The 22,782-nt window shown below is 42.3% G+C and overlaps 1 protein-coding gene across 1 annotated transcript in view; it reads right to left on the bottom strand.

The window, feature by feature from the left end:
- DLC1 (DLC1 Rho GTPase activating protein) overlaps positions 1–19,735 on the bottom strand; it is a 691,613-nt gene extending 671,878 nt beyond the window's left edge. Inside the window, 1 exon segment of the mRNA XM_033944479.1 lies at positions 19,555–19,735. The gene's annotated coding sequence lies outside the window, so the exon portion shown is untranslated.
- Positions 19,736–22,782: the final 3,047 nt, after the last annotated feature.

Below are 22,782 nucleotides of genomic sequence, written 5' to 3'. Positions count from 1 at the left end.
CTGTGGCTAATTTAGGTGTGAAAATTTGCATCAGGTTTGAAGATCCATATAAATTAAAAAATCATTATTATTTTCTATCCCCCTCCTTTTACAAAACCGCGCAAGAGTTTTTAGCACCGGCCAGCACGCTGAATGCTTTGTGCTGCTTCGATAGTCATACAGTTCCTATGAGCAATGCAGTATGGGTCTCATAATCGAAAGAGAAAAACATCCAAAAGCCGGCCTAAGTCGGCACTTGGATGAACATTTCTCAAAAATGTCCAAGCGCCGATAATAAAACTGGGTTTTGGATGTATTTCTAAACGACCTAGGCCTTCATAGTGCCGTTCAACGTCCAAAGCTAAATGGGGCATTTCTGGAGGCGTGTCGGGGGCGGGAGTTGGGCAGAACGTGGGCCTGCTTAGACTTAATCGTACAGCATGTATAACCGAAGGTTTAACAACACAGCCTAGACGGAACTTGGACGTTGTGACTTAGACCATGTAAAACATGATCTAAGTCACAAAAACCCACCTAAACTCACCAGATAAGCACTGAAAACACATAACACAGACCCCCACACACTACCCTAGTGATTACCAACCCCCCCACCCCCATACAAATTTTATTCACAACTTTAAATTTCAGCCTCCAGACCATCATCACCTGGCAGCCGGGCATAGGAAAGCCTAGTCGTCCAGCCCAGAGGCAGCTTAAGTCGTCTTGGGGGTGGGTTAGGGACCCATAGAGAGGAGGACCCATGCCCATAAGCCCCTGTAATCACTGCATTGATACTGAAACATGTGCACTGCCCTATACACCCCAAAAGTATTTTTTACTGGCATATAAGCGGCTCCTGCAGCCATAAGGGCTATTGGGGTGGTAGATAAGTGGGTCTAGGGGATTGTGGAGGTGGTTTGGGGGGCTCCCCGTCACCTATAAGGGAGCTGTAGTGAAGAGAAGCCATGGCACCCTTTTTGTGAAATTCACAGCAGTGTCCTGTAAGGTACCCCACTATTTAGGTGGCATGTCTGGGTATGCAGTCCATCACTTTGCAGACCCCTCCCACGTCCAACAGGGCTTGTTCTAGGCGTTTTGGACTTGGACGGAAATGTGATATAAAGATAGACGATTTAGTGGATTGGACGATCAGATTGGCAGGACGTATAATTAGACGATTTTCGAAAGTAAAAAAAAGTTGGACGTATCTTTCGAAAATGTGTCTTAGGCTCTTTTTAACTTTGGACGACTTGCAAGATGGACGTAAACGGACTTAGACATCCCTTTCAATTATGCCCCTCCACATGTTTTTGAGTGGTTGATAGAATTGTGTGTCCCTTACTATGGTGGCAGTTCTACAAGCGGATGCTTCCTTGAAGGCACCATGATGCTGCTTAGAAAGCGCCTATTCTACAATGGCATTTGTGCACCCAGATTTTGTTATATAATACTATGGTAACCCAGCATCAGTGCACCTTGAATTTAAGGGTGCCCACAATAACGTATTAACGTAGGTAATGACAGCAGATAAAGACCTGAATGGTTCATCCAGTCTGCCTAACAGGTACACACATTATAGATTAATGATTAAATTAAATACCTTACCATATAATTTCTTATATCCCACTCATTTCAACAAGGATTCATTGTGGCTTACAATAAAATTCCTAAAGTTTACAATACAGATACAGTAGGGTTCACTGAGCACAACTGAATGTTGATCATACAAGTTATAAGGAGAAGAGGTATGTCTTTAGCATTTTCCTGAACTTCAAAGGTGGACTCAAACAATTTTATCTTTGATATTTTTGGGCCATAGACCGTAAAAGTCTGCCTGGTACTGCCCTTAGGTTCCAACTACCGGAGTTGTCGTCAAAGCTCACTCCAACCTATCTAAGAACATAAGAATAGCCTTACTGGGTCAGACCAATGGTCCATCAAGCCCAGTAGCCTGTTCGCACGGTGGCCAATCCAGGTCACTAGTACCTGGTGAAAACCCAAGAAGTAGCAATATTCCATGTTACTGATCCATCCCAAATTATTGGAGTTCCTGTTGAAGCCCTTCCGATCCCATCCCAAACCTAATAGTCATATACAGTACAGGACATAGGCCATTCTAGTCTGACCAGTTCTGACCCTAGTTCTTCAATTTATACCTTTCATTTTCTGATTAGAGATCCTCTGTGTTTTTGAATTCCTTCACCATTTTGCTCTCCACCACCACTCCTGGGAGGGCATTCCAAACATGGAATGATACAGAAGCATTATATCTTTAGTCTTGTTAACAATCACTTTTTAAATAATTCATAGCATCTTGTTTGCTTTTTTGGCCACCACTGCACATTGGACGGAAGGTTTCATCGTATTGTCTACAATGACACCCAGATCCCTTTTTGGAGCACTAATCCCCAAGGTGGACCGTAGCATCCAGTAACTGTGATTTGGGTTATTCTTCCCAGTATGTATCACTTTGCATTTGTCCACATTAAATTTCATATGCCACTTGGATGCCCAATCTTCCAATTTCCTAAGGTCTGCCTGCAATGTTTCACAATCCGCATGTGTTTTAACAACTTTGAACAGTTTAGTGTCATCTGCAAATTTAATCACTTCACTTGTCATTCCAATTTCTAAGTCAATTATAAGTAAATAAATTAAATAGCACCGATCCCAGTTGAAATCCCTGCGGCACTCCACTGTTTACTGTCCTCCAATGTGAAAAATGACCATGCTCCATAGTCCTAGTATTTTTGGAAAGAGTAAACAAATGACTCACATCTACCTGCTCCACTCCACTCAGTATTTTATAGACCTCTATCATATCACCCCTGAGCCATCTATTCTCCAGGCCAAAGGGCCCAAGCTGCTTTAGCCTTTCCTCACAGGGAAGTTGTCCCATCCCTTTGATAATTTTCATAGCCTTTCTCTGTACCTTTCCTAATTCCGCTATATCTTTTTTTGAGATGATCCTATGATGGGGAGATTTTGGGGAATTGTGCAGGAATTAAGGGGTGTGGTGGAGCAGTTACTGTGGATTACTATTAAGATGTTTTATTGTCCTGTTGCTAAAATAGCATGAGATAGTTGAAAAATGACCCTTTAAGAAATAAATCTAAGGCAATCTGAAAAATCTGTCCAATATCTTGAAAATGAAAATCTAGACTATGGCACAGTTCAAATAGTCAGTTGTGAAGTTAGTTTAAATTTGTGTTTAGGTTATTTCTTAGTTATAGAGAAGGAAAAAGAAACTTTTCCCAAGTCCAAAAATTACAAGATAAGCAGAAAATTAAACTACAAGAAGCATGGTTTGGAAAATGCGGGCCATTTCTAAAAAAAAAAAAAAAAATCAGGACATGAGCCTTGGTGTCAGGGAGAGGTTCAATAACTACTTGTGGTTTCATAGGAGTTTATTCTCTCATGGAGGAATCAGTTTCATTATCTCACAGGAAGTCATTAAATATGCTTTCTAAAGTTTGATATATGTCAGGATATTTCAATTATGATTACTCAGTGGCAACGTATATAGCAAATAGCATTTCAGAGGCTGTTTTAGCTATATGAATGAGCCCATGTGTAATCAGTGTGTCCAATTGCAATCAAACTCATAGTAAATTAGAGAGGGTGAACTATAAACTACCACAGCTTTGGAAGCAGCAGTGCTGGAAAAATCCAGTTTACCTAAACATTCTGGATTGGAAACTCATATTGCTAAATGTTAACAGTTGTTTTGAAAAATTTAAGATGCCTTTTTAAAAATGTTTTATAAGCCAGGGGCAGTGGAACACTTTTTTATTTGAGGGTGCCCAAGCTCTGCCCCAGACCCTACCCCCATAGTACTAATAGTAATGCCATTTATTCCATTCATTAGTCATATACACACAATATAATCCTATTAACTATATCCCCTCTTTTCCGAATGGTTTTAGCACCGGCAGTGGTGGTAACTGCTCCAACGCTCATAGGAATTCTATGAGTGTCGGAGCAGTGATTGCAGCTAAAACCCGCATTATGCGTTTGTAAAACACGGGGTATATAAGATAACAACAAAATTAAACTGCAGAAAGAACACTGTATGCAGAGAAAATTTTAATTGAATATCATTTATAGTTTGCTCTTTTCAGCTACTGGATGTATAGCACAGCTGAGAGGGAACACAGCACTACTCTTATAAAAGGTGTGGGGGAGGGGACAGTAGAGACACTTTTGAAAATAGCAGGGAAGGATTCCTTCACTGTCAACCAAGTCACAAGTACCTGGCAAAACCCCCAAATAGTAGCAGCATTCCATTCTACTGATCCCAGGCTTCTCCAATGTCTCACTCTGCTGGATATTACTTAGTTAATCGGACAATAAAGTCCCTCCCCCCAGTGCCTCGGTTACTGATGGTACTATGCACACTGTAATACAAGTCAGGGAATTATGTACCAAGAAAATAAAAATAAAGCAACATATTAAAACAGAAAAAAATATTTGCAGTATTCTGGAAATATATGCAGGCATTTTAACACTTGGCTCTCAATCACCCTTAGCTCCCCAATCCTCCCCAATCCCTTAGCATCTTCCTGTTGGCCATGTAAACAGTGAGGCTCAGCAACAGTGTAACAGAAATCATGAGGGTTTCTGGCAACCATGTTTTTGATAGGTTGCCAAATAGCCCCCAGAGTCCAGCTCAGCAAGACTTTAGTAAGTAGTTGAATTGCCAAAGATTAGGCAACATAGATAATATGTGTTATCTATATTAGTACCGTGTTTCCCTGAAAATAAGACCAACCCTGATTTTCAGGGTAGGTCTTAATATAAGCCCTACCCTGAAAATAAGCCCTAGTCCCTGGATTTGCCAGCAGCAGCAGTGCTGAAATTCTAGCTCCTTCCAATTCTTCCGCAAACACTTGAAAACTTGGCTCTTCTCAAAAATCTAATCACCTCCCGTTCTCTAGTACTCTGTCCCTCTCTATCTTCTCAGTCCCTCTCCTATATCCCTTCTTTGTAGTTTCTTTCCTCTCAACCTCTGTAAACCGTGCCGAGCTCTGCGCATGCGGAGATGGTGCGGTATACAAACCTAAGGTTTAGTTTAGTTTAGTTTAGCTTCCCCCCACCCACAGCCTCCGCCACCGCACCCACCGCGCAGCCGAACCCCCGCTGACCTCCATCCTTCCCTCCCATCCAAATCCTACTGACAGCGAGCCATACCTCCCTCAAGAACAGTGTCGGAAGCACTCTAAACAGGTTGCTTCAAAGCCTACTCCTTCTGGGGCCTTTCATGTGCCGCGTTACTGACATCATCAATGATGTGGCAGAGGGAATTCCCCGGCAGAAGAAGGCCATGAAGCAGCCTGTTTAGAGTGCTGCTGGCCTGATGCTGCTCTGGAGGCTCGCGGTTGGTGGGGTTCAGCTGCACAGTGGGGGAGGGTGCTCAAGGGTTCTGCTGCACAAGGGATGGGAAGGAGGGAGGGATAGAAAGATGCTGCAGAGGGAAGATACAAGGGTGAGGGGAGGAAAGATGCTGCAAATGTGGGGGATAGAAAGGAGAGAGGAAGAATTGGGTTGAAGGTGAGGAAGGGAGAGATGATCATGTACATGAAAAAAAATAAGCCCTATCCCAAAAATAAGACCTAGTACATTTTTTGGACCCAAAATTAATATGACACTGTCTTCTTTTCGGGGAAACACAGAAGTACTTAAAAGAGCTGCAGGCTGACAACTAGGGAAGTCACTGCTGCTCCCTGAAATTTTGAACAAGTCACTTAACCCTCCACTGAATCGGGCACAAAACTTAAATTGTAAGCTCTACGGGACAGGGGAATAGCTGCAGTCCCTGAATGTAACTTGTCTTGATCTATTAATGAGAAAGGTGTGATCTAAATCCAAAATCTAGCACCAGACATATTGTGAAGTAATACAAAACACCATAAATGCCAAATCAGGGCTTATGGAATAATTCTACCATACCAAAATAGCAGTAACGTCCACGAGTCAAATAACAAGCACCTACTTAGAAAAACACAGCAGCACAAACATTGCAATGGATATTCTTTGTCTGTCTTGAATGTTTAGGTTGTAAGCTCTTTTGTGCAGAGACTATCTCCTCTGTACAGCACTGCGTACATCTGGTAGTGCTCTATAAATAGTAGTAGAAATAGATCATCAATAAACCTATTAGAAAACTAAATAAGCCAGATTAGTACAGATCCATCCTGCAAAGTTAGTGCTAACAGAAAATCATGTCTCTTTCATATACACAGAGCACAGACAGACCCTCACACAGTATAAAATAACTAACCATAAATTAAAATTAGAAATATGTAGAGAAATATTAAGCTGAACTCCCAAGAAGCCACAATGTGAATCCGGACAAAGAAAAAAAAAAAATGATGCATGTTGCAAAATATAAAGATTGGAGAAGTAAATTTCAAAAATTGACATATTCCAATCATTACACTAGTAAGTTTCCAAATACAAATGCAACAAAGGGCTCCTTTTACGAAGCCGCAGTAGCAGCTTTAACGCGCACGACTTTTAATCACGCGCTACCTCCGCGCTAGCCAAAAAACTACCGCCTGCTCAAGAGGAGGCGATAGTGGCTAGTGCATCCAGCAGTTTAGCGCACGCTATTACACGTGTTAAACCGCTACCGCGGCTTCATAAAAGGAGCCCAAAATTTGGATAATATGATGATACCATTTTATAGGACTAAATACACTTTTCAATTAGGTTTCAGTGGCCACAGCCTCTTTCCTCAGGTCAGGGAAGTACATAGCTGTTCTGGTATCTTGTTCTAACCTGAGGAAGGAAGGTTTGGTCTCCAAACATTTGTCACAAATGTATTAAAATTAGTCCAATAAAGAGATATCACCTTATTTTCATTTTCATTACAGTATTTATTAACACAGATACCACACTATTTTAGTCTAAACTAAAATTATAATTTTCTACCTTTGTTGTTTCCCATTTACTTTTTCTAAACATGTTGGTCTCAGTCTCTGGTTCCTGCTTTCCTTGCCTTCTTTTAACTCTCTTGCCAAGATTTCTTGTAAATTTTTCATTTTCCCTCCTTTCTTCTCCTTTGTCACTTAGCTTCATTCAATTTATTTTTCGGTCTCTGTCCAGATTTAATTCTTTCATACAATACAGCCCTCCCCCCGGTGCATCTTTGAAGCTGAAAGCTATGTGGTTGGTAGTTTCACTACCAGCAAGGCCTCCCATAGCGGACAGTTTTCAGAAAAGATGTCAGACTAACGATGTACCATCCATCTGGGCAGCAGTAGATGGGCAATGTTGGAGGCGGAGAATTGCCTTTGATGTGACAACATCAAATGTGTACTGCGCAAAAGAAAGGCCCAGCAATCTACTTCTGTATTCTGCCACGAAAACGTGATGATTTTCAAGTCACTAGGACTCGAACATGAGTCGATAGCACCTAACATACCTACAGCTTGCCATCTCTTTCCCTTACTCTGGTTCTCCTATTTCACTTCTTATTTTCCATTCTCTCTAACTCTGTCCTTTTTCTTTCCCCCATCCAGCATTTGACTCTCTCTCTTCCACTTACATCAAGCATATGCTCCCTCCTCTCTTTTCCCCTGCCATCCAGTGTCTACCCTTCTCCTCTTTCTCCCCCTTCTATTCAGAGTCTGTCCCCTCCTCTTTCTTCTATCCAGCATCTGCCCATCCTCTCTTTCCCTTCCATTCAGTGTCTGCTCCTCTTTCTCCACTTTCCATCTAGCAGCTTCCATTTAGCATCTGACCCCTCTCTTTCTTCCCCTGCCACAAAGTTGCTTCCCCCTCTCTTCAACCCCCCTCCCAAATCCAGCATCTACCTCTTCTCTCTCCATTCCATCTAGCATCTGCCCCTCTCTTCCTCTCATGCAGCATTTATCCTCATCTCCATCCATCAAATGTTTGCCTCCTCTCTCCCCCCACATATCCAATGTCTGTCCTCCTCTCCCTCTTTCATCCAGCATCTGCCTCTGCTCTCCCCCCACATCCAGCATCTGCCTCCTCCTCTTTCCATTCAGAATCTACCCCTACCTCTCATCTATTGTCTGTCCCCTCTTTCTCCCTCCCATATCCAGTGTCTGTCCCTTCTTGCCCTTCTATCTAGCATCTGCCCTTCTTTTAAACCCCCACCTACATTATCTGCCTCCTCTCTTCCCCTTCCATTTGGCATCTGCCCCTCCTTCTTATAAGCATCTGCTCCCTTCTCTCCTTCCATCCAGTGTCTGTCTCCTATCTCTCCCACATCCAGCATCTGTCCTCACTGTCCCCCTAATCCAGTGTCTGTCTCCTTTTCTCCCCCTCCCATATCCAGCATCTCTCCCCATTCAGCTTCCACCCATCTCTCCCTCATCCAGTGTCTGACCCATCTAGCAACTGCCCCCCTAGTCAAGTGTCTGTACCTTTTCTTCCCCCCCCCCACCAACCTGACACCCCTACCAATGCTGATGCTATTAGTCTGGAGAACAGCAGTAGTGGTGACAAAACAATGAAAAAATGCCATGGGGCTGCACAACTCCAGGAAGCTGTTCCCAACCAACTCTGACATAAGCCATTATTGAGATGACTTGGAGAAACCCACTGCTTATTCCTAGTATAAGCAGCATAAAATCTGTTTTACTACTTGGGACCTAGCTAGGTACTTGGGACCTGGGTTGGCCACTGTTGAAAACAGGATACTGGGCTTGATGGGCCTTCGGTCTGTCCCAGTATGACAATTCTTATGTTCTTAACTTCTTCCTGGGCAGTGCCTGCAGCCCGGAGTAGAAACTGAGTGGCCCTGTGGTCTTTTCTTCTTTGTTGTACTGCCACAGTGGTGGCGGCAATGTCAGTGGGGAGATGGATTTTTGGGGGTGCCATAGCACACGTAGCTCCCCCCCCCCATTCCAACGCCTGTGTTATGAGCAATCAACTGTCAAGTTTGTCAGATGTTAACAAATCCAGAGTGTTGAGGGCATATCTTTAATCTGAAGTTTGATCTAATCACTCTTGCCCTGATAGCTGCCCAACTGAAGAGAAGGTTGACCTTCTATGATTCTGCTCCATGGGCTTCTAATTAGTATCATTTACAGCTAACATATAGCCTGGTGGTAAACATAAGAACATAAGAATAGTGTTACTGGGTCAGACCAATGGTCCATCTAGCCCAGTATCCTGTCTTCATGGAAGCAAAGCCAAGTCACAAGTACCTGGCACAAACCCAAACAGTAGCAGCATCTCGTGCTTGGGCTTCTCCCATGTCTCTCTCAGGTGATTTGATCCTGCACAATACAGACTACAGCCTGGTTTTTTTTTTTTTTTTTTACTTTGCTAGCCTGTCAGCTTTCCAGCTGCTAGCTATTAATTAGTTAATTGGACAATAAAGTTTTCACTCTCAGCCTTTCTGTGCTTCCATAGCACAAGCCATAGCTTATGTATGGGAGGAGAGTGTGGTGCAGTGGTTAGAGCTACAGCCTCAGCACCCTGAGTTTGTGTGTTCAAACCTACGCTGCTCCTTATGACCCTGAGCAAGACACTTAATCCCTCCATTGCCCCAGGTACATTAGATAGATTGTGAGCCCACCAGGACAGACAAGAATCAATTCTTGAGTACCTTATATAACCTGCTATGAGTGTGATTGTATAACTACAGAAAGGCAGTATACAAATCCCAATCCCTTTCCCATTTAATGTTCCATCTGGCTAAGTAAAGCTCATGGCTGGTATCTCTACAGAAAAGCCTTTATCTTCTTAATCAGTCTGAATGATTTTTTCTCTGCAAAAATTCACTCAATAAAGTTACATCCCAATTTGTTTGATTTCCCTAGTACATACTTCCTGCCCAATTATTTTTACCTTATAGGTGAGGTTTTACCATGGCTTCTAATCAGAATCTTTTGCCACTCTCAAATACAACTACATTCAAGTAAAGTTGTGTATCATTTATTGTTTACATCATGCTTAATATATCACTATCCCCCTCCTTTACAAAGCCGCAATAGCATTTTTAGTACCGGCCTTGGCAGTAACAGCTCGGATGCTCATAGGAATCCTATGAGCATCAGAGCTGTTACCGTGGCAGCCGGCGCTAAAAATACTAGCGTGGATTTGTAAAGGAGAGTGTATATGAGGTAATGTTCAAAGTGGTTTATAGTCTATATTTCAGAGAAAAAGAAAAGAATATCAATAATGCACAGAAAAGAAGAAAGAAAAAAAGAAGTCAAGTCAATATACATGTCACAGAGGCAGTCATCACTTAATTCTTAATGTCTTGTGATTTAAGCAATGGAAGGGCTGAGTGGCATTATTGTTGGGCTGTGCTTAGGTCATCCGGTTGGCTTTGATCCAACCCTGAGTAAAGTAATCTAAATGTAGTATGAATGATGCCAAAAGCTAGTTGAAAATAAAGATATGTCTTGATGGCAGCTCTAGCTTTGACATAGGAAGGCTGTTTATGGAGATCTGGGGGAAGAAAATTCCTGAGGGAAGGCGTGACGAAGAAAAAAGTGGAATGTCTCATTTTGACTCAAATTGTGAATGAAACATTGAGCCAAGCATAAGGGGTGAGCTGAATGATGAGGTACAATGAGAGAAAAAAGATATGCAGGGAATAGGCACCAGAAACAAATTGACACCACGGCTCTGATTCTATAAATGGCGCCTAGAATGGCAGCGTTTAGCTGATTTCTGTGTGAAATTCAAAAATTGTTAATTGGCTTAATTGGCATTATAATTAAAAACACTGTTAAAATCCAATTAAAACACTTAGAAAACAATTAATTAAAGTTCCATTGGAAATCAACACAGCACCTACTGGCGCCTACATCAAGGTGCCTACCAGCGTCTACCTGAAAAGTAGACATGGTTAGGGACGGAGTTTGGTCATGGAAAGTATTAGGTGCTAGTAAACACCTAAGTTAGGAAATCAAATTTAGGAATCATTTGTAGAATTGTGCCTACTGGCGCCTACATTGAGTTATCTGTACATACCGGTAATCATCTACAACTTAGGTGCTGGTATATTAGGCCAGGGTTTTCCTGGCCTAATATACCAGTAGGCACAGTGGGCACAGTTCTACAAATGATTCCTAAATTTGATTGACATACTGTAGGCACCATTTCCCTAGGCGCCTACCGATTTAGGTTCCATTTATAGAATCAGGCGCTGTGAGCTTTTCAATAAAGAGTATGCATCCTTCATTCAATAGTACTTAGTGATGATTCCCATGGCTAACTTTGGGCATCAGAATTATGCCGGCTTATACCTGGTGTAATTCTGGTGCAGCAACCACAAAGGAGACAGTTACCTCTGAACAAATTACAGCCAAATCCAAAGGAATAGAGCAGAGCTTGTCTGGTCTTCAAAACCCCTCTTTATTAGCAACCAATAATAAAATCTATAAAGAACAATCTTGTCAAACATAAAAGCATGTGGTAAATCGTGGATTCAACAAGGCTGCATCAGGAGTCCTGGAACATAATAATGTTAAGTGACATGGATATAATAACATAAACTAAATTATTAACAAACCTTAAATAAATTCAATTAACAATAAGAGACATAAAATAAAATTATAAAATCAGAGTGTAGTAATTGAAAGGACATATATACCCAAATCCTTGAGTGTATTATGAAAACTTAAAAACATACTTAAAGAATTGAATATCATTTCAATTATGTAATGCAAGCAGAATAATCTAATATACTGAGATAAACCAGTTATTCACATTTATTTGGATTGTGCCACAACTTGCTAATAGAAACTGGAAATTCATTCTGGTGCCCAACGTAGATACAGAAATGGCAGCATTCTGTAACAGTGCACCCAACTGTTAGAAACACCCATAACTTGCCCATGCCCCTCCCATGGTCATTTCCTCTTTTCAGTTGCAAGCGGTATGTTTGCACTTGCAGCTTCAAATTAGGGCCAATTAATGTTAATAATTGATTATTAAACTAAATAAATAACAAGTGCACCATTTTATTTTAACTGAAAAAGTCACTTCTAACAGAAGAAAAAAACACAGGTCTTTTGGTAGAGCATAAGCTCAAACCACCTCCGCCCACATCATTGGCTCAAAAAACTTCTGTTTAGAGTGACTAAATGCTTTTTAGCTTTCTCAATAGGGACTGGGATATTAAGCAACAGTTTTAACTTTTGTGCTATCAGACTTTTATGATGTCTCATCTGTAGCCAACGTTTCACGGGTATCAGCTGTTTCTTCAGGGCTCATGGACTTTCACATTGTCTTTACACAATTCTGTAAAAATGTAATTTTATAAAAGATGTTGTTTCATTTTCTTTTTTCTAACACACAAATATATCTTAGCATTTAAAACATTGTTACTCACTAGACTGTTGCATAGTCAATCTCTCCAGTGTCCTGCTTGGACATTAGACAGGTATGAAGGCCGGCTTTTCATGATAATGACAGGGATAGCCATTCATAGAAAGAAACATAGAAACATAGAAAGATGACGGCAGATAAGGGCCATAGCCCATCAAGTCTGCCCACACTATTTACCCACCCTCTTAAATCTACTGACCCCCTAAAGAATAATTGTAATTATACTTTCACTCTACTGACCCGCTCATTCAGTCCTAGTGACCCTAACCCTTGGCATGACCTCGTAGGGATCCCACATAGGTATCCCATTTGTTCTTGAAGTCTGAGATGCTGCGTGCCTCGACCACCTGCACTGGAAGCTCGTTCCAATGCTCAATCACTCTTTCCGTGAAGAAGTATTTCCTGGTGTCTCCACGAAACTTCCCTCCCCTGAGCTTGAGCGGATGTCCTCTTGTGGTCGAGGGTCCCCTGAGAAGAAAGATATCATCTTCCACCTCTACCCGTCCCGTGATGTACTTAAATGTCTCAATCATGTCTCCCCTCTCCCTACGCTCCTCGAGAGTGTAGAGCTGCAATTTGCTCAGTCTTTCTTCGTACGGGAGACCCTTTAGCCCCGAGACCATCCTGGTGGCCATCCGCTGAACCGATTCAACTCTGAGCACATCCTTACGGTAATGTGGCCTCCAGAATTGAATACAGTATTCCAGATGCGGTCTCACCATGGCTCTGTACAGAAATTGGAAGAGTTCTGATACTCTCAACTTTCCTTTTTGGTGGGCAAACTTGTGTTCTAGTTATAAATATGAAAAAATGAATGCAGAATTATTGGGGAATAGTAAGATATTTAAGTTAGTGTGGGGCCTGTTAGCAGCTTTTGTTGAATCTATTTAATCTATATAGTTGCATTTTTATGATTTACATCTCTGTTTAAATTAGGTTTGGTTCTATTGCACATCCAGGGTGGGTGGGGGGTACTTCGTAGCAATATTGATATATGTTTACATTTCTGATTTAAAGGGTTGGGGGAAATGATGACTTTTAATTTGTAGTTCAAAGGTGCTTTCTTGGTTTGATTTGTTTCAGATGTTTATATTTATATTGCACTGTTCATATTTGAAAATAATAACTTTTTTTTTTTTTTTTAAAAGAAGTGACTTTTTCAGTTAAAATAAAGCGGTGCACTTGTTATTCATTTAATTTATTTAAATCCCACTTTCACATATATTATATTTATTAGTTTCACAATAATTTATTATCAACACTGAATTATTGCATGCTAATGGCTCATTAACTAATTTAGTTCCTTGTGTAACTTCCAATCACATGCAAATCTGGGCATCCAATTATAGATGCTCTTTATGGAATCCAGGGGTCTGTGAGTGAGAATAAGAATTTTGAATTTACTTGTTCAATTTTCTATACCATTCTCCCAGGGGAGCTCAGAACGGATTTACATGAATTTTTTTCCCTGTCTGTCCTGGTGGACCCGCAATCTATGTACCTGGGGCAATGGGGTACCAAGTGGCCTGCTCAGGGTCACAAGGTACTGAGGCTGTAGTTATAATCTGCGCATGATACTTTTAGACATTGTATGGTATAAAATGGCACGGCAACCATTGTCTGATAGAGATGGTAAACATAGTTAACAAAGTATGGTGATACATAAAATGACAAATGGTGAGACATAGCATGGTGAGTGTAGAATAGCAGAACATAGCATGGCAGACATAGTATTACATGATTGGCTGAATTTGATAGTGAACAGGAAGTAAAAGGTTAAATCGCCTGACTTTATAAAGAAAAACACTTACATGATCAGCACCACCGGTGACCATATACGGCAGGGGTGTCAAAGTCCCTCCTCAAGGGCCGCAATCCAGTCACGTTTTCAGGATTTCCCCAATGAATATGCATGAGATCTATTTGCATGCACTGCTTTCATTGTACGCTAATAGATCTCATGTATATTCATTGTTGAAATCCTGAAAACCAGACTGGATTGCGGCCCTCAAGAAGGGACTTTGACACCCCTGATATAAGGGCTTTTAAATATTAACTTCATGACATTCAGCCTTTGTGAGTAACCTGTACATACATGGAACCCAATAATTAAAAGCATTTATCCAGGTTAGCAGCCCTTGCTCCCCAGATAAATGCTGCTGGCTGGGCCCAATCATTGGTTTTTCAGTGCTATTATTCAAATAATGTCACTGAAAATCATATAGACCACCTCAACTATCCAAATAAGCCCTGATTCTATCAAAGACACCTACAGTTAGGTGCCTAGATTGACATGCCTAGCTGATGTAGGCATCTAACTTAGGGCTCCTTTTATTAAACGGCGGTAGAGGTTTCTACTGCGGGCTGACGAATTCTAAGAGCATTGGAGCATTTACCACTGAGGCACCTACTGGCATGTAGGCATGGTTAGGGGTGGATTGGGGTGAATTTTGGGTGTGGTTTCACTTAAATGCACTCATTTATACCAAGAATACACTGGCCCTAAATGGCACTGCGCCTAATGTTGTAATGCCTACCAGCAGCTAAGAATGCTCAGACACCCCTAGGTGTGAGTCTATAAACAATGCCTAGCAGATGATTGACAACTGTATCAAACGACGCCTAAGAGTTAGATGCTGTCAAGGATGGCGTCAAGGAAGGGGAGCATAGAAAAGGAGATTGGGAGGAGAGCAAGGAGTTAAGGAAGGGGAACAAGGAGGAGGGTGTTCAGTTGAAGAGAGTGTCTTCAGCGTTTTCTGGAAGGTCATCAGCGAGTCTTGTGATCTTATCTGGGCAGGCAAATGGTTCCAAGCATGGGGGATGAAGTGGCTATATGAGTGTATAGTCGTCTCTCGGCTTCAGAGTGGAGTGGGCGGGCGGAAGTGCATCGAGGGAGTTTGGATGTGATGCAGGCAGGGGTGCCTAACATATCTTCTCATACGCTATTACGTATTACCTTGCCGTACCATGTACTGTCATGCACTGCCATTGCTGACACTTCCACCGACGGCTCACTAAGGAAGTATGTCTGCTGCATGATAACGCGTGTCCTCATGTTGCTTGAAACACAATAATTGATTATTAACACTGAATTACTGCCAATCACATGCAAATTTGGGCATCCAATTATAGATGCTCTTTATAGAATCCAGGGGTCTGTGAGTGAGAATAAGAATTTTGAATTTATTTATTTATTCAATTTTCTATACCATTCTCCCAGGGGAGCTCAGAACGGATTTACATGAATTTTTTTTCCTGTCTGTCCCAATGGACCCTCACTCTATCTAATGTACCAGGGGCAATGGGGTACCAAGTGGCCTGAAACACAGCAGAAGTGTTGCAGAAGTTTCAGTGTTTCTTTCACGTTTATTATCCCTTCGTTAACCAACCGACACCATTTCCATACATTTGCCTCAATCATTACACCTTCACCGTATGTTTCATTTAGCTGTTGCTCAATTTCAGCTGGGTGAATGTTCTTTGCATTTAAAAAACAAACCACCAATCACACCTCACAATTGGAGGGATTGATGATAGATGTGGTTAACGAAATGCCTCTGTGAAATTACGTCTGATGCGCAGAAAAGCTTGGCACTGATAGGCAGGGTTACAGACAAGTTTAAACATGTTCCCCGACAATGTTCCAATCCAAAGCGCCTACTTAGGTTGTTAATATATGCAAACGATTCTTACTTTAAAAAATGGCCCTCATACATATGGTTTTCTTCCATTTTATGTCAATGGGAAAAGCTTAGGGGCTCATAATAAAAAAGAAAAATGTCTAAAAAGTGGTCTAAATGAATACTTGGACGATCAAAAAGCCTGATCGTCCAAGTACCCATAATCAAAGTTGGTTTTAGACGAATCTAAAACCAGCTTAGGCCTTTCCCCTGTCTCTAAACGCACAGAGAGAAAAGAGGCGTTTTTAGAGGAGGGGAAAGATCGGGCGGTGGGCGGGAGGTGGGCCAACCTAGACCTAGGCGTGCAGCAGATATAACCAAAACTGTAGGCAGGTTGCCTAGTCGGCACGTATACGTTTTGACTTAGACCAAGTCAAAACAGGTATAAGTGCCGAAAAGGGGCCGCTGAGCTGATCATGGCTGCTGCGATCAGCTCAGAGGTCCCAGTAACCTGCTTACCCCCTACAGCAATGATCGCGGCAGGAGATATGGCTCATCTCCCCTGCCGCGATCCACCCTTCCCCCCCCTCACACACACAACGATCAGGGCAGGAGGGAACCCACACCCTCCTGCCCCGCAGGATCCCCGAACCCCCACTACGTTCGGGGCAAGAGGGAGCCCAAGTCATCTTGCCCCGGCGGCACCCTGACTCCCCGACAGCATCGGGGCAAGAGAGAGCCCCTGCCCTTCTGCCCCACGGCACCCCCAAACCCTCACCCCCCACTAAAATACGGGCAGGAGGGATCCCAGGCCCTCATGCCCTCGAGCCAACCAGCCCAAGTGCTTAAGGCCAGGCCATAGGAAGGGCCTAAGACAACTGGGCCATTTCCGGTTGACCCAGGCGCCTCAAGCCCCACCTGTGGGCGGGGTTTGAACCACCTGGGCCAATCAGGCCCTAAGACCAGCCATTCCGGAAATGGCTGGCCTGTTAGATGGATGGGCTTGGCACCCGTCCATCCGACTAACAATTTTTAAGGTACGAGGAGATGGGGTGGGGGGTGGGGGGTCAGAGGGGGGGGGGTCGTGGGTCAGCGGGAGGGGTTGTGATCAGGGGTTCAGGGGGACTATCATGGGGGGATTGCATCAAGGGCAGGAGGGTCTGGGATCCCTCCTGCCCGTATATTAGTGGGGGGTAGGGGTTAGAGGGTGTCGCCGGGCCAGTAGGGTTTGGGCTCCCTCCTGGCCCCATTGGACTCGGCGGGGGGGGGGGGGGGTTGGGGATCGTGGGGCAAGAGGGCTTGGGCTCCCTCTTGCCCCGAACGTAGTCAGGAGTTTGGGGTGCCGCGGGCCAGGAGGGCTTGGGCTCCCTCCTGCCTGGATCGTTGTAGGGGGGTGGGGATTCTGTAACCGGTGTTGTTTGTGACAGACATCGGTTACAGAATCCAGCTTTTAGGCAAAGGACTGGCTCCTCCTTCGCCTAAAAAGCCCTTGTTTTGGGCGTTTGGGACTTAGGCTTTTTGTAGGTTGATTATATGGTGTAAGTTTAGATGTAAAGGTGGTCTGGGCATTTAAACAGCTGAACGTAGAGGCAGGCCATTATCAGAAAAACCCTTCTTATGGACATTTTTTTGATAATGGACATTTTCCCTATTTCTACTTTCAACGTTTAAGACCTTAGGCCAAAAGGGGACTTAGACGTTTTTTTTTATTATGCCCCTCTTAGTGAATAGAGCACAGCATTGATGTCTTAAAATTCTTAAGTCTAATGGTAGCTATCATTCTAAAAACAAAACCAAAGAGAATAGCTTTATCAAAAGCAATATCCATAATGAATGAAAACAAATTGACTTCCTAGACGAATCTACAAAACACATTTACATAACTGGTTTTGTTCTGCCAGACTTCTCAACTGCCTATTTTCATGTACAACTAAATTAATATTGATAACATTCTTAATATTCATTTTTAAGCTTATTTTATGAGCAGAAATATACAGTAATTTTGATTTTAAATATTTTTTTACTGATTCATAACAGCACATTAAACATGACATGATTATGACTTTTATCCACTTTTCTATCAGTCTCTCTGGCTTTTTGTTAATCTTTTTCTTCACTGTGTGTATGTTATTGTAAATTCCTCACAGTTGTTTCAATTAAAACGATGTCTCCTTTCTGTCATTCTGACTGCAAAGCCTCAAAATAAATGTTAAGATTGAATGAGCATCACATCCTGCAACAGTTCCTTGGGTTTCAATGAAATATAATTTAAATTGCATACTTCAAATCCAAAATCAAAGTTTCTTGTTATGTTTCCTCCCCCCCCCCCCCTCCAATAATCCTTCTAGATCTCTATATTAGGATCACTGCTATAAGGAATGAAATCTTTAATTTAAAAATGTTTACTCATTATGTACGAATGGAAAATCTTCACTGAATAAGGCCCCTATCACCACATCTCTCTATATCACAGAATGGGAGGCAAACCATTCGTCAGAGTTCTAGTCTTCTAAATGACAGGAAGAAAAAAAAAAAAAAAGACAGAGAATAGCAGTATCTGTAATCAGGGAGAACAAAGAGAGCTTCATAACTCATGTTCTTAAAAATCAAACATCAAATCCTACAGATAACCCTCTTTAGAATGGGACCAGTTGGCATTGACTTTACTTCTGTCCCATTGTTTACCATGCTATACCCACCTTTGTCTTTACAGCTGGAACGCAGGGCGAAGGAGAGACTCCAGACGGTATACAGAGCTGGCATTTACTGTATGACCAATTACAGATTACTTCTGTGTTTTGTTTTCGTTAGAATGCTTGTTGTTAGCTTGAAAATTTGAGCCCCTCCAAAATTGCCTTACCTAAATTAAGATCAGATGTCAACCACAACTATTTCCACAGTAAAGTCATAGAAAAAAAAAAATAGCCCAGTAGTCTCCAAAGGAAGAAAAGTTCAGACTTCCTTGCTGAGCTCACGGCTCTATTCTGAGCAGTTTCGCTCAATCTGCGATTCTAAGAAAACACCCTCTGCAGCTGGAGGGACCTTAAACTAAGCTGAATTCTCTCAAGCTTTTTTTTTTTTTTTTTTCCCTTCTCCCTAGTGACTTCTGCTATATTCAGACTGATGTTTTCTGAAAGAGGCTCCCAACAAACAGGCCCAGGTTGCCAGGAAAATATTTCCTGCTTTTGAGTAATATGTATATGTGACAGAGGGACGGCATGATAGAAAACAAGCTACACTAAAAGAAATAGAAAAAAAAAAAAAAAACCCTCAAAGAAAAGGAGAAAAAAATGCACATTTTAAATGTTGCAGTTATTAGACTATGGAATTGCTGAATTCTGCCAAATTCTACAGCATGAGTCATATTATCTAGTTACATATTTTCAAAGTATTTTCCATTTATTTTGTTTATGAGATCACTTTATAGCTGCTGTATCACTGACGTATAAGGATGCTGAAAGAACACATTTGATAAACTTGTCTCCTATAGTTCGGTACTGAAATTGAAACATTAAAAGTCATTTAGTATATGTAGGAATTCTATGATTCTTTAGCTCATGTCATATAAATAAATCACTTTACAGTTCTGAAGTACTGTTAAGTGTAGCAAACATTATAATGCATGCGGTTTTACCTCTTCTGAGACTCCTCCAGCCTCTGATCCAGCACTTCAGAAATCCCAAGAGCTAGCATAAGAAGTCCGTAAAATGCTTCTTTCCATGTTGCTGAACTTCTCGGTGCATATTTCCAAAACAATCGGCAGCATTTACACCCTCCGGTCCTTGCAAACTGTGAAACTAACATCTGTTATCTTTTCTACTTTCTGCTTCTTCCCTTGAATGACTTCCTCCTAGCTGGTTAGTCTTAGGCTGGGAACTTGGATTTCCATTTGGTTTTGATTAAAACCAGACGGATGGTTGTATGGAAGCTTGGGAGTAGACTGATGGAAATCACTAGTTTGGGTTTGATTAGTATATCAATTCATACTGAATATTGTTAGGAGCAAGTAGATGGCAGGACAAAAAAAATAACCCACGGATTTCCATATCATCAAGAGACATTTGAAAGGTCCAATTGCTCTGTAACTGATTGTTCAGGGCTGCTTTAACCATAAATGGGTCCCTGGGTAACCCTGTTTGGTAGGGTTGCCTTTGATTTGATTTGATTTTTTTTCAGATTGCCTTGTCTCCAGATCATGCATCCAGTAAATATGGAATCATCTTCCAAGGCATAATAATCGTTAAAATTTTTGCTTTGTCACGTGAATCATCTTCAGATACAGATGAAACTAATCTAAATGTTGTTTTTTTGTTGTTCAGTGGTTCCCAAACTGTCCTGGGGGACCCCCAGCCAGTCAGGTTTTCAAGATATCCCTAATGAATATGCATGTCACTTCCATTATATGCAAATCTCTCTCATGCATATTCATTAGGGATATCTTGAAAACCTGACTGGCTGGGGGTCCCCCAGGACAGGTTTGGGAACCACTGTTGTTGGTCTTTTCTTTTTCTTTTTTTGGGGTGTGTGTGGGGAAGGGGATTATTAAGAGAGCATTTACCACATCAAGGTTGTTTTCCCTTGTGGGCCCCCTATTATGTAAGGCCCATGGCAGCTGCTCCTTTTGCCTATAGGTAAAAGCGACTCTCTGTGTGACTGCATTATTGAGAATACGATAGGCAACAAATATTACTTGTAGAGCTTTCCAATTAGATCTGGATGTGTGCTAAGTCTGCCTGAGGTTTTTTTGTTGTTATTGTTCTTGTTGTTAAATATATTTTAATAAAAACCTACATAAACTCTAGGTTCTGGTAGCACCTAGATTCAAAATATTTGAAGAGACAAATTCATTAGCTCCCCACCTTTTATCAAGCCGCGTTACAGGTTATTAGCGCGGGCTGGCGAGGTAAGTGCTCCGATGTTCATAGGAATTCTATGAGCATTATAGCATTCACCACACCAGCTAAAAGCCTCTAACACATCTTGATATAAGGGGCCTTAAATTGCTTTTAGGAGGGAATGAAATGAGCTTGTGAGAAATTTGGGGCATATATTTCTTAAGCAAGAGGCCCTTTTGGCGATGATGTGCCCATCTGTGTCTTTGCCCTTCTATTTGTGCACATGATCAGCAGTCTAACAGAGGGCAATCTGAAGATAGACATAGCACATGGAAGAGCCCAGCATGCAAGCAAGAGGTCCCATGCCTCTCTTTTTGGAGCTTACAGGGAAATTGAAAGTGCTGGTGAGGTTTCTCAGTTCCAACCAGATGAAGCTAAAGGCTTGCAAGGTGAGGCCAAAAAAAGAAACAAAGAACGGAAAGGGGGTGGAAAAGGAGAAAAGAGGTTGGGAATGAAAGGAGGGTATAGGAAGGGAGAAGGTGTATAAGTAAAGAGGTCCCACTCTCAGTGGTGTACCTAGCATATGTGAAACCTGGGGCCCATCATTTTTTGGCACCCCCCCATCTGTACGAAAAACATGATTTTTAGTAACAAGCCACATGTCACACATGAGTACCTAGGAAAAGGCAGCATCTTACATACTGCAGTGAGCAGTACAACAGCAATACACCCATTGTAAAACTAAACAAGCCAGACTAGTACAGATCAATCCTACACCGTCAATCCTAACAGAAAACCATGTTTTTCGAACACAAAAAAACACCTTTGCCTAGTATGGAATATGTCATCACAAACTAATCCCTCCCCCTTTTACAAAACTGTAGTGTGGATTTTAGCCACGGTGGTAACAGCTCTGACGCTCATAGAATTCTGAGCATCAGAGCTGCTACCACCATGGCTGGTGCTAAAAAATGCTCCACAGTTTTGTAAAAGGGGGGATAAAATAGAAATACATAGACAAAGGTTAAATTGAACCAGCAAGAAGCTGGACTCTGCATACAATGCAACACCACAGAAACAGTGACACGTCTCCTAAAGCAATAAATAAATAGAAAATTTTTGCTCTATCTTTGTCTTCTCTGGTTTCTGCTTTCCTCGTCTTCTTGTTACTCCCTTCTTTCCATCCACTGTCTGCCATCTCTCTGCCCCTATATGGCATCTTCTCTCCTATGCCCCTTCCAGAAACTGTACGCCTCCCCCTTCCATCTCTCTTTTCACCCCCATTGGTCTGGCATCTCTCTCCTCTCCTTCCCTCTCCCACACCTCTTTTCTGCAATCCCTTTCTTCCCTCATTTTCCTTTTCAATTTATTTTCTGCATCCATCTAGATTACGTTCTTACTACCCTCTCATCAATTTCCTTTTTTACTGTCTACCTACAGCTCGCCACCACTTTCCCTCAACCCCTTCAGTATTTCCCTAATTCAATCCTTTTCCCCCATCATGTGCCCTCCTTTTATTTATCCCCTCCTTCCATAATGTGCCCTCTTTCTCTACCCCTTCCATCTAGTACCTTCTCCTCTCTCTGTCCACTTCCATTGTCTGCTCCCCTCTTTCTCTCCTCCCATTTCCTTCCTGCATTTGCTGCCTTATCTCTCCCATCTGCACTTCCATCCAGCATAGGCTCCCCCACTACCCGCCACACTACCATCCAATGTCTGCCCTTTCTCTCTCCATCCACCCCTCTTCAATCAGCATCTACCCCCTTTCTTTCCCTCCAATCCAATTCCTTCCCCCTTATGTCTCTCTCCCCTTTCCCTATACATCAATTCCATCAGCACTACCCTTCCATACCACCCTTCCCCCTTTCTCTCCCTGCACCACTTTTTCATTCCAGCAGTCCTGCTCCTTTCTCGTGATGACTGTAGCTGCCGGCTGCCGGTCCACCCCACTCCAACGTACTGCTCTGGAGCAGAGTCAGCAGCCATGTGCCGGAAGGTCCCGCGATGACTCCAGGCTTTGCTCTGGA

The sequence above is a fragment of the Geotrypetes seraphini genome, chromosome 1 (genome assembly GCF_902459505.1).
Source record: "Geotrypetes seraphini chromosome 1, aGeoSer1.1, whole genome shotgun sequence".
NCBI lineage: Eukaryota > Metazoa > Chordata > Amphibia > Gymnophiona > Dermophiidae > Geotrypetes > Geotrypetes seraphini.
This window is presented reverse-complemented; position numbering and strand designations above follow the sequence as displayed.